The sequence below is a fragment of the Anomaloglossus baeobatrachus genome, unplaced genomic scaffold (assembly GCF_048569485.1).
Source record: "Anomaloglossus baeobatrachus isolate aAnoBae1 unplaced genomic scaffold, aAnoBae1.hap1 Scaffold_3016, whole genome shotgun sequence".
NCBI classification, from domain to species: domain Eukaryota; kingdom Metazoa; phylum Chordata; class Amphibia; order Anura; family Aromobatidae; genus Anomaloglossus; species Anomaloglossus baeobatrachus.
The window spans coordinates 102,352-117,014 of record NW_027442444.1 but is presented as its reverse complement, the minus strand read 5'-3'; the positions used below and the strand labels follow the sequence as shown (position 1 = coordinate 117,014).

The 14,663-nt window shown below is 46.5% G+C and overlaps 10 non-coding genes across 10 annotated transcripts; all 10 read right to left on the bottom strand.

Moving 5' to 3' along the window:
- Nucleotides 1–12: 12 nt before the first annotated feature.
- On the bottom strand, nucleotides 13–203 carry LOC142268452 (U2 spliceosomal RNA). The gene has a single exon (XR_012734154.1). It is a non-coding gene; the product is annotated as a U2 spliceosomal RNA (small nuclear RNA).
- Nucleotides 204–1,590: 1,387 nt separating this feature from the next.
- On the bottom strand, nucleotides 1,591–1,781 carry LOC142268451 (U2 spliceosomal RNA). Its single transcript, XR_012734153.1, has one exon. It is a non-coding gene; the product is annotated as a U2 spliceosomal RNA (small nuclear RNA).
- A 1,387-nt stretch (nucleotides 1,782–3,168) lies between these two features.
- On the bottom strand, nucleotides 3,169–3,359 carry LOC142268450 (U2 spliceosomal RNA). Its single transcript, XR_012734152.1, has one exon. It is a non-coding gene; the product is annotated as a U2 spliceosomal RNA (small nuclear RNA).
- Nucleotides 3,360–4,746: 1,387 nt separating this feature from the next.
- LOC142268448 (U2 spliceosomal RNA) lies at nucleotides 4,747–4,937 on the bottom strand. Its single transcript, XR_012734150.1, has one exon. It is a non-coding gene; the product is annotated as a U2 spliceosomal RNA (small nuclear RNA).
- A 1,387-nt stretch (nucleotides 4,938–6,324) lies between these two features.
- Nucleotides 6,325–6,515, bottom strand: LOC142268447 (U2 spliceosomal RNA). Its single transcript, XR_012734149.1, has one exon. It is a non-coding gene; the product is annotated as a U2 spliceosomal RNA (small nuclear RNA).
- A 1,387-nt stretch (nucleotides 6,516–7,902) lies between these two features.
- LOC142268446 (U2 spliceosomal RNA) lies at nucleotides 7,903–8,093 on the bottom strand. The gene has a single exon (XR_012734148.1). It is a non-coding gene; the product is annotated as a U2 spliceosomal RNA (small nuclear RNA).
- A 1,387-nt stretch (nucleotides 8,094–9,480) lies between these two features.
- On the bottom strand, nucleotides 9,481–9,671 carry LOC142268445 (U2 spliceosomal RNA). Its single transcript, XR_012734147.1, has one exon. It is a non-coding gene; the product is annotated as a U2 spliceosomal RNA (small nuclear RNA).
- Nucleotides 9,672–11,058: 1,387 nt separating this feature from the next.
- LOC142268443 (U2 spliceosomal RNA) lies at nucleotides 11,059–11,249 on the bottom strand. Its single transcript, XR_012734146.1, has one exon. It is a non-coding gene; the product is annotated as a U2 spliceosomal RNA (small nuclear RNA).
- A 1,387-nt stretch (nucleotides 11,250–12,636) lies between these two features.
- Nucleotides 12,637–12,821, bottom strand: LOC142268393 (U2 spliceosomal RNA). Its single transcript, XR_012734108.1, has one exon. It is a non-coding gene; the product is annotated as a U2 spliceosomal RNA (small nuclear RNA).
- A 1,592-nt stretch (nucleotides 12,822–14,413) lies between these two features.
- On the bottom strand, nucleotides 14,414–14,604 carry LOC142268442 (U2 spliceosomal RNA). The gene has a single exon (XR_012734145.1). It is a non-coding gene; the product is annotated as a U2 spliceosomal RNA (small nuclear RNA).
- Between the last annotated feature and the right edge of the window lie 59 nt (nucleotides 14,605–14,663).

Sequence of the window (14,663 nt, the reverse complement as noted above, 5' to 3'; positions counted from 1 at the left end):
AACTGGGTTAAGAAGGGGTGCACCGTTCCTGGAGGTACTGCAATACCAGGTCAATGCGTGGAGTGGACAGAGCAAGCTCTTTTTCCATCTCCCTGTTCTAAAAATCCATTTAATATATGGTCCCCAGATAGGGGACGTATCAGATATTAAACTGATAAGAACAGATACTACACTTGATCTTAGCCAAAAGGCCGAGAAGCGATAACCAGAATTGGTTTGGGCCTCGAGTGGCACCCTGGCCTATGCCGGACACATCTTAGGGAGAGAGAGCGAGAGGGAGACAAACCCACGCCTACACAAGACATTTTGTCACCCAAGCCAACCCTTGAAAAGGCTGCTTTGCAGAGCCAAAACAAGAAGAATGGTGCGTTTTGCAGCCGCCGCCCACTGCAATGAATCTGAATAACTCCTCCTTTAGGGCGCAAGCAACTCCCCTCCCCCTTGCAGTCTTTCCAATTCACGATACAAAAAGACGGACAGGACAGGTTGCCTGACTTTCCGTCACTGCCACCCTTTGCCATCCTTACCCGTAGAAAGCCCTTTCATCATCCCCAAACCCTAATCTTTTCCCTTTCCTTCCCAGCCCCCAAACCCTGCCCTCTGTACCTTTCTCACCACCCGCTTCCCTTCTCCTGTCATCCCCCTACCACCCGGGAAAAAAAGAGATTGCCCCCTCCTTCCACTAGCCCACCCTCCCACCCAAAGAACAACTTCTTCTGCGCAGCTTGTTTTCTAGGCAGCAGCGCTATTGTGATGTCATCGGGGGGCATTGTGACAAGCCGCCAGTGTTCCGTCTCTTCATGTTGTGCACAGTTCAAACGGAAAATACATCAACAGGCAGACTACAGAAAAGCTTACTATCAAAGGTTAGAGGGGGGCTTTCTCAGAGGGCTTTTTACAGTTTTTCTATTCCCAATTAGCCGTTTAAGTGTACTTATTGAAAGTAGTAATTCTTTCATAGGCCGCCCTTTCTTAGTATTTGACGTTCCTTATATTGCGGTATGAGGCTTCGCAGTAGGTTGCAAACATTCATCACCCATGACTGTCCCCAATTGAGCTCAGAAGCTCAATGTCTATCATGACCTCTCTTTTAGAATGTCCAAGAGCAAGCAAACTATTCCTCCAGGAGAGGGCGCCAACAGACTACTAAAGAGATCATCATTACTCAAAGAAAACCCCAAAAACCAATGCATGATAGGAATAAACAGGTAACTTTCTTTGGAGTGGAAGCGGAGAGATCGCACCAGATGCCAATTCTAGATGTTATCACACCTGTGGTCACTGCAGCAGCAGGTGAATCCACTTTGTCCAAAAGGGATCTATTCCATTCAATTGCAAATGATCTAGATAAGACAGAGAACTGCAGCACGGGGACATAGCCGAGTTGGTCAGGTTGAGTGGTGATGAGTTTGCTATTTGGATGAATAAAGAAAGTCAAAAGTGTGAAAGATAAAAAACAAAAGGAGGAAGTGTGAAAAGTGAATGGGCCAAATTGAGGTGCATATGAAGACGTATGCTTTCTTCCAATTCATTAAATCGGGCTAATATGAATCAGGTGAATTGAGTTCTGCTTTTGGAAACTGGGTTAAGAAGGGGTGCACCGTTCCTGGAGGTACTGCAATACCAGGTCAATGCGTGGAGTGGACAGAGCAAGCTCTTTTTCCATCTCCCTGTTCTAAAAATCCATTTAATATATGGTCCCCAGATAGGGGACGTATCAGATATTAAACTGATAAGAACAGATACTACACTTGATCTTAGCCAAAAGGCCGAGAAGCGATAACCAGAATTGGTTTGGGCCTCGAGTGGCACCCTGGCCTATGCCGGACACATCTTAGGGAGAGAGAGCGAGAGGGAGACAAACCCACGCCTACACAAGACATTTTGTCACCCAAGCCAACCCTTGAAAAGGCTGCTTTGCAGAGCCAAAACAAGAAGAATGGTGCGTTTTGCAGCCGCCGCCCACTGCAATGAATCTGAATAACTCCTCCTTTAGGGCGCAAGCAACTCCCCTCCCCCTTGCAGTCTTTCCAATTCACGATACAAAAAGACGGACAGGACAGGTTGCCTGACTTTCCGTCACTGCCACCCTTTGCCATCCTTACCCGTAGAAAGCCCTTTCATCATCCCCAAACCCTAATCTTTTCCCTTTCCTTCCCAGCCCCCAAACCCTGCCCTCTGTACCTTTCTCACCACCCGCTTCCCTTCTCCTGTCATCCCCCTACCACCCGGGAAAAAAAGAGATTGCCCCCTCCTTCCACTAGCCCACCCTCCCACCCAAAGAACAACTTCTTCTGCGCAGCTTGTTTTCTAGGCAGCAGCGCTATTGTGATGTCATCGGGGGGCATTGTGACAAGCCGCCAGTGTTCCGTCTCTTCATGTTGTGCACAGTTCAAACGGAAAATACATCAACAGGCAGACTACAGAAAAGCTTACTATCAAAGGTTAGAGGGGGGCTTTCTCAGAGGGCTTTTTACAGTTTTTCTATTCCCAATTAGCCGTTTAAGTGTACTTATTGAAAGTAGTAATTCTTTCATAGGCCGCCCTTTCTTAGTATTTGACGTTCCTTATATTGCGGTATGAGGCTTCGCAGTAGGTTGCAAACATTCATCACCCATGACTGTCCCCAATTGAGCTCAGAAGCTCAATGTCTATCATGACCTCTCTTTTAGAATGTCCAAGAGCAAGCAAACTATTCCTCCAGGAGAGGGCGCCAACAGACTACTAAAGAGATCATCATTACTCAAAGAAAACCCCAAAAACCAATGCATGATAGGAATAAACAGGTAACTTTCTTTGGAGTGGAAGCGGAGAGATCGCACCAGATGCCAATTCTAGATGTTATCACACCTGTGGTCACTGCAGCAGCAGGTGAATCCACTTTGTCCAAAAGGGATCTATTCCATTCAATTGCAAATGATCTAGATAAGACAGAGAACTGCAGCACGGGGACATAGCCGAGTTGGTCAGGTTGAGTGGTGATGAGTTTGCTATTTGGATGAATAAAGAAAGTCAAAAGTGTGAAAGATAAAAAACAAAAGGAGGAAGTGTGAAAAGTGAATGGGCCAAATTGAGGTGCATATGAAGACGTATGCTTTCTTCCAATTCATTAAATCGGGCTAATATGAATCAGGTGAATTGAGTTCTGCTTTTGGAAACTGGGTTAAGAAGGGGTGCACCGTTCCTGGAGGTACTGCAATACCAGGTCAATGCGTGGAGTGGACAGAGCAAGCTCTTTTTCCATCTCCCTGTTCTAAAAATCCATTTAATATATGGTCCCCAGATAGGGGACGTATCAGATATTAAACTGATAAGAACAGATACTACACTTGATCTTAGCCAAAAGGCCGAGAAGCGATAACCAGAATTGGTTTGGGCCTCGAGTGGCACCCTGGCCTATGCCGGACACATCTTAGGGAGAGAGAGCGAGAGGGAGACAAACCCACGCCTACACAAGACATTTTGTCACCCAAGCCAACCCTTGAAAAGGCTGCTTTGCAGAGCCAAAACAAGAAGAATGGTGCGTTTTGCAGCCGCCGCCCACTGCAATGAATCTGAATAACTCCTCCTTTAGGGCGCAAGCAACTCCCCTCCCCCTTGCAGTCTTTCCAATTCACGATACAAAAAGACGGACAGGACAGGTTGCCTGACTTTCCGTCACTGCCACCCTTTGCCATCCTTACCCGTAGAAAGCCCTTTCATCATCCCCAAACCCTAATCTTTTCCCTTTCCTTCCCAGCCCCCAAACCCTGCCCTCTGTACCTTTCTCACCACCCGCTTCCCTTCTCCTGTCATCCCCCTACCACCCGGGAAAAAAAGAGATTGCCCCCTCCTTCCACTAGCCCACCCTCCCACCCAAAGAACAACTTCTTCTGCGCAGCTTGTTTTCTAGGCAGCAGCGCTATTGTGATGTCATCGGGGGGCATTGTGACAAGCCGCCAGTGTTCCGTCTCTTCATGTTGTGCACAGTTCAAACGGAAAATACATCAACAGGCAGACTACAGAAAAGCTTACTATCAAAGGTTAGAGGGGGGCTTTCTCAGAGGGCTTTTTACAGTTTTTCTATTCCCAATTAGCCGTTTAAGTGTACTTATTGAAAGTAGTAATTCTTTCATAGGCCGCCCTTTCTTAGTATTTGACGTTCCTTATATTGCGGTATGAGGCTTCGCAGTAGGTTGCAAACATTCATCACCCATGACTGTCCCCAATTGAGCTCAGAAGCTCAATGTCTATCATGACCTCTCTTTTAGAATGTCCAAGAGCAAGCAAACTATTCCTCCAGGAGAGGGCGCCAACAGACTACTAAAGAGATCATCATTACTCAAAGAAAACCCCAAAAACCAATGCATGATAGGAATAAACAGGTAACTTTCTTTGGAGTGGAAGCGGAGAGATCGCACCAGATGCCAATTCTAGATGTTATCACACCTGTGGTCACTGCAGCAGCAGGTGAATCCACTTTGTCCAAAAGGGATCTATTCCATTCAATTGCAAATGATCTAGATAAGACAGAGAACTGCAGCACGGGGACATAGCCGAGTTGGTCAGGTTGAGTGGTGATGAGTTTGCTATTTGGATGAATAAAGAAAGTCAAAAGTGTGAAAGATAAAAAACAAAAGGAGGAAGTGTGAAAAGTGAATGGGCCAAATTGAGGTGCATATGAAGACGTATGCTTTCTTCCAATTCATTAAATCGGGCTAATATGAATCAGGTGAATTGAGTTCTGCTTTTGGAAACTGGGTTAAGAAGGGGTGCACCGTTCCTGGAGGTACTGCAATACCAGGTCAATGCGTGGAGTGGACAGAGCAAGCTCTTTTTCCATCTCCCTGTTCTAAAAATCCATTTAATATATGGTCCCCAGATAGGGGACGTATCAGATATTAAACTGATAAGAACAGATACTACACTTGATCTTAGCCAAAAGGCCGAGAAGCGATAACCAGAATTGGTTTGGGCCTCGAGTGGCACCCTGGCCTATGCCGGACACATCTTAGGGAGAGAGAGCGAGAGGGAGACAAACCCACGCCTACACAAGACATTTTGTCACCCAAGCCAACCCTTGAAAAGGCTGCTTTGCAGAGCCAAAACAAGAAGAATGGTGCGTTTTGCAGCCGCCGCCCACTGCAATGAATCTGAATAACTCCTCCTTTAGGGCGCAAGCAACTCCCCTCCCCCTTGCAGTCTTTCCAATTCACGATACAAAAAGACGGACAGGACAGGTTGCCTGACTTTCCGTCACTGCCACCCTTTGCCATCCTTACCCGTAGAAAGCCCTTTCATCATCCCCAAACCCTAATCTTTTCCCTTTCCTTCCCAGCCCCCAAACCCTGCCCTCTGTACCTTTCTCACCACCCGCTTCCCTTCTCCTGTCATCCCCCTACCACCCGGGAAAAAAAGAGATTGCCCCCTCCTTCCACTAGCCCACCCTCCCACCCAAAGAACAACTTCTTCTGCGCAGCTTGTTTTCTAGGCAGCAGCGCTATTGTGATGTCATCGGGGGGCATTGTGACAAGCCGCCAGTGTTCCGTCTCTTCATGTTGTGCACAGTTCAAACGGAAAATACATCAACAGGCAGACTACAGAAAAGCTTACTATCAAAGGTTAGAGGGGGGCTTTCTCAGAGGGCTTTTTACAGTTTTTCTATTCCCAATTAGCCGTTTAAGTGTACTTATTGAAAGTAGTAATTCTTTCATAGGCCGCCCTTTCTTAGTATTTGACGTTCCTTATATTGCGGTATGAGGCTTCGCAGTAGGTTGCAAACATTCATCACCCATGACTGTCCCCAATTGAGCTCAGAAGCTCAATGTCTATCATGACCTCTCTTTTAGAATGTCCAAGAGCAAGCAAACTATTCCTCCAGGAGAGGGCGCCAACAGACTACTAAAGAGATCATCATTACTCAAAGAAAACCCCAAAAACCAATGCATGATAGGAATAAACAGGTAACTTTCTTTGGAGTGGAAGCGGAGAGATCGCACCAGATGCCAATTCTAGATGTTATCACACCTGTGGTCACTGCAGCAGCAGGTGAATCCACTTTGTCCAAAAGGGATCTATTCCATTCAATTGCAAATGATCTAGATAAGACAGAGAACTGCAGCACGGGGACATAGCCGAGTTGGTCAGGTTGAGTGGTGATGAGTTTGCTATTTGGATGAATAAAGAAAGTCAAAAGTGTGAAAGATAAAAAACAAAAGGAGGAAGTGTGAAAAGTGAATGGGCCAAATTGAGGTGCATATGAAGACGTATGCTTTCTTCCAATTCATTAAATCGGGCTAATATGAATCAGGTGAATTGAGTTCTGCTTTTGGAAACTGGGTTAAGAAGGGGTGCACCGTTCCTGGAGGTACTGCAATACCAGGTCAATGCGTGGAGTGGACAGAGCAAGCTCTTTTTCCATCTCCCTGTTCTAAAAATCCATTTAATATATGGTCCCCAGATAGGGGACGTATCAGATATTAAACTGATAAGAACAGATACTACACTTGATCTTAGCCAAAAGGCCGAGAAGCGATAACCAGAATTGGTTTGGGCCTCGAGTGGCACCCTGGCCTATGCCGGACACATCTTAGGGAGAGAGAGCGAGAGGGAGACAAACCCACGCCTACACAAGACATTTTGTCACCCAAGCCAACCCTTGAAAAGGCTGCTTTGCAGAGCCAAAACAAGAAGAATGGTGCGTTTTGCAGCCGCCGCCCACTGCAATGAATCTGAATAACTCCTCCTTTAGGGCGCAAGCAACTCCCCTCCCCCTTGCAGTCTTTCCAATTCACGATACAAAAAGACGGACAGGACAGGTTGCCTGACTTTCCGTCACTGCCACCCTTTGCCATCCTTACCCGTAGAAAGCCCTTTCATCATCCCCAAACCCTAATCTTTTCCCTTTCCTTCCCAGCCCCCAAACCCTGCCCTCTGTACCTTTCTCACCACCCGCTTCCCTTCTCCTGTCATCCCCCTACCACCCGGGAAAAAAAGAGATTGCCCCCTCCTTCCACTAGCCCACCCTCCCACCCAAAGAACAACTTCTTCTGCGCAGCTTGTTTTCTAGGCAGCAGCGCTATTGTGATGTCATCGGGGGGCATTGTGACAAGCCGCCAGTGTTCCGTCTCTTCATGTTGTGCACAGTTCAAACGGAAAATACATCAACAGGCAGACTACAGAAAAGCTTACTATCAAAGGTTAGAGGGGGGCTTTCTCAGAGGGCTTTTTACAGTTTTTCTATTCCCAATTAGCCGTTTAAGTGTACTTATTGAAAGTAGTAATTCTTTCATAGGCCGCCCTTTCTTAGTATTTGACGTTCCTTATATTGCGGTATGAGGCTTCGCAGTAGGTTGCAAACATTCATCACCCATGACTGTCCCCAATTGAGCTCAGAAGCTCAATGTCTATCATGACCTCTCTTTTAGAATGTCCAAGAGCAAGCAAACTATTCCTCCAGGAGAGGGCGCCAACAGACTACTAAAGAGATCATCATTACTCAAAGAAAACCCCAAAAACCAATGCATGATAGGAATAAACAGGTAACTTTCTTTGGAGTGGAAGCGGAGAGATCGCACCAGATGCCAATTCTAGATGTTATCACACCTGTGGTCACTGCAGCAGCAGGTGAATCCACTTTGTCCAAAAGGGATCTATTCCATTCAATTGCAAATGATCTAGATAAGACAGAGAACTGCAGCACGGGGACATAGCCGAGTTGGTCAGGTTGAGTGGTGATGAGTTTGCTATTTGGATGAATAAAGAAAGTCAAAAGTGTGAAAGATAAAAAACAAAAGGAGGAAGTGTGAAAAGTGAATGGGCCAAATTGAGGTGCATATGAAGACGTATGCTTTCTTCCAATTCATTAAATCGGGCTAATATGAATCAGGTGAATTGAGTTCTGCTTTTGGAAACTGGGTTAAGAAGGGGTGCACCGTTCCTGGAGGTACTGCAATACCAGGTCAATGCGTGGAGTGGACAGAGCAAGCTCTTTTTCCATCTCCCTGTTCTAAAAATCCATTTAATATATGGTCCCCAGATAGGGGACGTATCAGATATTAAACTGATAAGAACAGATACTACACTTGATCTTAGCCAAAAGGCCGAGAAGCGATAACCAGAATTGGTTTGGGCCTCGAGTGGCACCCTGGCCTATGCCGGACACATCTTAGGGAGAGAGAGCGAGAGGGAGACAAACCCACGCCTACACAAGACATTTTGTCACCCAAGCCAACCCTTGAAAAGGCTGCTTTGCAGAGCCAAAACAAGAAGAATGGTGCGTTTTGCAGCCGCCGCCCACTGCAATGAATCTGAATAACTCCTCCTTTAGGGCGCAAGCAACTCCCCTCCCCCTTGCAGTCTTTCCAATTCACGATACAAAAAGACGGACAGGACAGGTTGCCTGACTTTCCGTCACTGCCACCCTTTGCCATCCTTACCCGTAGAAAGCCCTTTCATCATCCCCAAACCCTAATCTTTTCCCTTTCCTTCCCAGCCCCCAAACCCTGCCCTCTGTACCTTTCTCACCACCCGCTTCCCTTCTCCTGTCATCCCCCTACCACCCAGGAAAAAAAGAGATTGCCCCCTCCTTCCACTAGCCCACCCTCCCACCCAAAGAACAACTTCTTCTGCGCAGCTTGTTTTCTAGGCAGCAGCGCTATTGTGATGTCATCGGGGGGCATTGTGACAAGCCGCCAGTGTTCCGTCTCTTCATGTTGTGCACAGTTCAAACGGAAAATACATCAACAGGCAGACTACAGAAAAGCTTACTATCAAAGGTTAGAGGGGGGCTTTCTCAGAGGGCTTTTTACAGTTTTTCTATTCCCAATTAGCCGTTTAAGTGTACTTATTGAAAGTAGTAATTCTTTCATAGGCCGCCCTTTCTTAGTATTTGACGTTCCTTATATTGCGGTATGAGGCTTCGCAGTAGGTTGCAAACATTCATCACCCATGACTGTCCCCAATTGAGCTCAGAAGCTCAATGTCTATCATGACCTCTCTTTTAGAATGTCCAAGAGCAAGCAAACTATTCCTCCAGGAGAGGGCGCCAACAGACTACTAAAGAGATCATCATTACTCAAAGAAAACCCCAAAAACCAATGCATGATAGGAATAAACAGGTAACTTTCTTTGGAGTGGAAGCGGAGAGATCGCACCAGATGCCAATTCTAGATGTTATCACACCTGTGGTCACTGCAGCAGCAGGTGAATCCACTTTGTCCAAAAGGGATCTATTCCATTCAATTGCAAATGATCTAGATAAGACAGAGAACTGCAGCACGGGGACATAGCCGAGTTGGTCAGGTTGAGTGGTGATGAGTTTGCTATTTGGATGAATAAAGAAAGTCAAAAGTGTGAAAGATAAAAAACAAAAGGAGGAAGTGTGAAAAGTGAATGGGCCAAATTGAGGTGCATATGAAGACGTATGCTTTCTTCCAATTCATTAAATCGGGCTAATATGAATCAGGTGAATTGAGTTCTGCTTTTGGAAACTGGGTTAAGAAGGGGTGCACCGTTCCTGGAGGTACTGCAATACCAGGTCAATGCGTGGAGTGGACAGAGCAAGCTCTTTTTCCATCTCCCTGTTCTAAAAATCCATTTAATATATGGTCCCCAGATAGGGGACGTATCAGATATTAAACTGATAAGAACAGATACTACACTTGATCTTAGCCAAAAGGCCGAGAAGCGATAACCAGAATTGGTTTGGGCCTCGAGTGGCACCCTGGCCTATGCCGGACACATCTTAGGGAGAGAGAGCGAGAGGGAGACAAACCCACGCCTACACAAGACATTTTGTCACCCAAGCCAACCCTTGAAAAGGCTGCTTTGCAGAGCCAAAACAAGAAGAATGGTGCGTTTTGCAGCCGCCGCCCACTGCAATGAATCTGAATAACTCCTCCTTTAGGGCGCAAGCAACTCCCCTCCCCCTTGCAGTCTTTCCAATTCACGATACAAAAAGACGGACAGGACAGGTTGCCTGACTTTCCGTCACTGCCACCCTTTGCCATCCTTACCCGTAGAAAGCCCTTTCATCATCCCCAAACCCTAATTTTTTCCCTTTCCTTCCCAGCCCCCAAACCCTGCCCTCTGTACCTTTCTCACCACCCGCTTCCCTTCTCCTGTCATCCCCCTACCACCCGGGAAAAAAAGAGATTGCCCCCTCCTTCCACTAGCCCACCCTCCCACCCAAAGAACAACTTCTTCTGCGCAGCTTGTTTTCTAGGCAGCAGCGCTATTGTGATGTCATCGGGGGGCATTGTGACAAGCCGCCAGTGTTCCGTCTCTTCATGTTGTGCACAGTTCAAACGGAAAATACATCAACAGGCAGACTACAGAAAAGCTTACTATCAAAGGTTAGAGGGGGGCTTTCTCAGAGGGCTTTTTACAGTTTTTCTATTCCCAATTAGCCGTTTAAGTGTACTTATTGAAAGTAGTAATTCTTTCATAGGCCGCCCTTTCTTAGTATTTGACGTTCCTTATATTGCGGTATGAGGCTTCGCAGTAGGTTGCAAACATTCATCACCCATGACTGTCCCCAATTGAGCTCAGAAGCTCAATGTCTATCATGACCTCTCTTTTAGAATGTCCAAGAGCAAGCAAACTATTCCTCCAGGAGAGGGCGCCAACAGACTACTAAAGAGATCATCATTACTCAAAGAAAACCCCAAAAACCAATGCATGATAGGAATAAACAGGTAACTTTCTTTGGAGTGGAAGCGGAGAGATCGCACCAGATGCCAATTCTAGATGTTATCACACCTGTGGTCACTGCAGCAGCAGGTGAATCCACTTTGTCCAAAAGGGATCTATTCCATTCAATTGCAAATGATCTAGATAAGACAGAGAACTGCAGCACGGGGACATAGCCGAGTTGGTCAGGTTGAGTGGTGATGAGTTTGCTATTTGGATGAATAAAGAAAGTCAAAAGTGTGAAAGATAAAAAACAAAAGGAGGAAGTGTGAAAAGTGAATGGGCCAAATTGAGGTGCATATGAAGACGTATGCTTTCTTCCAATTCATTAAATCGGGCTAATATGAATCAGGTGAATTGAGTTCTGCTTTTGGAAACTGGGTTAAGAAGGGGTGCACCGTTCCTGGAGGTACTGCAATACCAGGTCAATGCGTGGAGTGGACAGAGCAAGCTCTTTTTCCATCTCCCTGTTCTAAAAATCCATTTAATATATGGTCCCCAGATAGGGGACGTATCAGATATTAAACTGATAAGAACAGATACTACACTTGATCTTAGCCAAAAGGCCGAGAAGCGATAACCAGAATTGGTTTGGGCCTCGAGTGGCACCCTGGCCTATGCCGGACACATCTTAGGGAGAGAGAGCGAGAGGGAGACAAACCCACGCCTACACAAGACATTTTGTCACCCAAGCCAACCCTTGAAAAGGCTGCTTTGCAGAGCCAAAACAAGAAGAATGGTGCGTTTTGCAGCCGCCGCCCACTGCAATGAATCTGAATAACTCCTCCTTTAGGGCGCAAGCAACTCCCCTCCCCCTTGCAGTCTTTCCAATTCACGATACAAAAAGACGGACAGGACAGGTTGCCTGACTTTCCGTCACTGCCACCCTTTGCCATCCTTACCCGTAGAAAGCCCTTTCATCATCCCCAAACCCTAATCTTTTCCCTTTCCTTCCCAGCCCCCAAACCCTGCCCTCTGTACCTTTCTCACCACCCGCTTCCCTTCTCCTGTCATCCCCCTACCACCCGGGAAAAAAAGAGATTGCCCCCTCCTTCCACTAGCCCACCCTCCCACCCAAAGAACAACTTCTTCTGCGCAGCTTGTTTTCTAGGCAGCAGCGCTATTGTGATGTCATCGGGGGGCATTGTGACAAGCCGCCAGTGTTCCGTCTCTTCATGTTGTGCACAGTTCAAACGGAAAATACATCAACAGGCAGACTACAGAAAAGCTTACTATCAAAGGTTAGAGGGGGGCTTTCTCAGAGGGCTTTTTACAGTTTTTCTATTCCCAATTAGCCGTTTAAGTGTACTTATTGAAAGTAGTAATTCTTTCATAGGCCGCCCTTTCTTAGTATTTGACGTTCCTTATATTGCGGTATGAGGCTTCGCAGTAGGTTGCAAACATTCATCACCCATGACTGTCCCCAATTGAGCTCAGAAGCTCAATGTCTATCATGACCTCTCTTTTAGAATGTCCAAGAGCAAGCAAACTATTCCTCCAGGAGAGGGCGCCAACAGACTACTAAAGAGATCATCATTACTCAAAGAAAACCCCAAAAACCAATGCATGATAGGAATAAACAGGTAACTTTCTTTGGAGTGGAAGCGGAGAGATCGCACCAGATGCCAATTCTAGATGTTATCACACCTGTGGTCACTGCAGCAGCAGGTGAATCCACTTTGTCCAAAAGGGATCTATTCCATTCAATTGCAAATGATCTAGATAAGACAGAGAACTGCAGCACGGGGACATAGCCGAGTTGGTCAGGTTGAGTGGTGATGAGTTTGCTATTTGGATGAATAAAGAAAGTCAAAAGTGTGAAAGATAAAAAACAAAAGGAGGAAGTGTGAAAAGTGAATGGGCCAAATTGAGGTGCATATGAAGACGTATGCTTTCTTCCAATTCATTAAATCGGGCTAATATGAATCAGGTGAATTGAGTTCTGCTTTTGGAAACTGGGTTAAGAAGGGGTGCACCGTTCCTGGAGGTACTGCAATACCAGGTCAATGCGTGGAGTGGACAGAGCAAGCTCTTTTTCCATCTCCCTGTTCTAAAAATCCATTTAATATATGGTCCCCAGATAGGGGACGTATCAGATATTAAACTGATAAGAACAGATGAGATTTCATCCGCAAATTTCAGAAAACGGTCATCGGCCACCACACAAAAGCGCAGTGCCGCAGGTGATCGCCTCCCGAGCCCAGGAACCACCAGCCATAAGGGGACGTAAGCACCAAAAGGCGCAACAATCCCCGAGGCCGGCGGTTGTGCAAGCCCGGGCCCCTCCCAGCCAAGACCAAGGCAAACCCAATGAAGGGACTACACTTGATCTTAGCCAAAAGGCCGAGAAGCGATAACCAGAATTGGTTTGGGCCTCGAGTGGCACCCTGGCCTATGCCGGACACATCTTAGGGAGAGAGAGCGAGAGGGAGACAAACCCACGCCTACACAAGACATTTTGTCACCCAAGCCAACCCTTGAAAAGGCTGCTTTGCAGAGCCAAAACAAGAAGAATGGTGCGTTTTGCAGCCGCCGCCCACTGCAATGAATCTGAATAACTCCTCCTTTAGGGCGCAAGCAACTCCCCTCCCCCTTGCAGTCTTTCCAATTCACGATACAAAAAGACGGACAGGACAGGTTGCCTGACTTTCCGTCACTGCCACCCTTTGCCATCCTTACCCGTAGAAAGCCCTTTCATCATCCCCAAACCCTAATCTTTTCCCTTTCCTTCCCAGCCCCCAAACCCTGCCCTCTGTACCTTTCTCACCACCCGCTTCCCTTCTCCTGTCATCCCCCTACCACCCGGGAAAAAAAGAGATTGCCCCCTCCTTCCACTAGCCCACCCTCCCACCCAAAGAACAACTTCTTCTGCGCAGCTTGTTTTCTAGGCAGCAGCGCTATTGTGATGTCATCGGGGGGCATTGTGACAAGCCGCCAGTGTTCCGTCTCTTCATGTTGTGCACAGTTCAAACGGAAAATACATCAACAGGCAGACTACAGAAAAGCTTACTATCAAAGGTTAGAGGGGGGCTTTCTCAGAGGGCTTTTTACAGTTTTTCTATTCCCAATTAGCCGTTTAAGTGTACTTATTGAAAGTAGTAATTCTTTCATAGGCCGCCCTTTCTTAGTATTTGACGTTCCTTATATTGCGGTATGAGGCTTCGCAGTAGGTTGCAAACATTCATCACCCATGACTGTCCCCAATTGAGCTCAGAAGCTCAATGTCTATCATGACCTCTCTTTTAGAATGTCCAAGAGCAAGCAAACTATTCCTCCAGGAGAGGGCGCCAACAGACTACTAAAGAGATCATCATTACTCAAAGAAAACCCCAAAAACCAATGCATGATAGGAATAAACAGGTAACTTTCTTTGGAGTGGAAGCGGAGAGATCGCACCAGATGCCAATTCTAGATGTTATCACACCTGTGGTCACTGCAGCAGCAGGTGAATCCACTTTGTCCAAAAGGGATCTATTCCATTCAATTGCAAATGATCTAGATAAGACAGAGAACTGCAGCACGGGGACATAGCCGAGTTGGTCAGGTTGAGTGGTGATGAGTTTGCTATTTGGATGAATAAAGAAAGTCAAAAGTGTGAAAGATAAAAAACAAAAGGAGGAAGTGTGAAAAGTGAATGGGCCAAATTGAGGTGCATATGAAGACGTATGCTTTCTTCCAATTCATTAAATCGGGCTAATATGAATCAGGTGAATTGAGTTCTGCTTTTGGAAACTGGGTTAAGAAGGGGTGCACCGTTCCTGGAGGTACTGCAATACCAGGTCAATGCGTGGAGTGGACAGAGCAAGCTCTTTTTCCATCTCCCTGTTCTAAAAATCCATTTAATATATGGTCCCCAGATAGGGGACGTATCAGATATTAAACTGATAAGAACAGATACTACACTTGATCTTAGCCAAAAGGCCGAGAAGCGATAACCAGAATTGGTTTGGGCCTCGAGTGGCACCCTGGCCTATGCCGGACACATCTTAGGG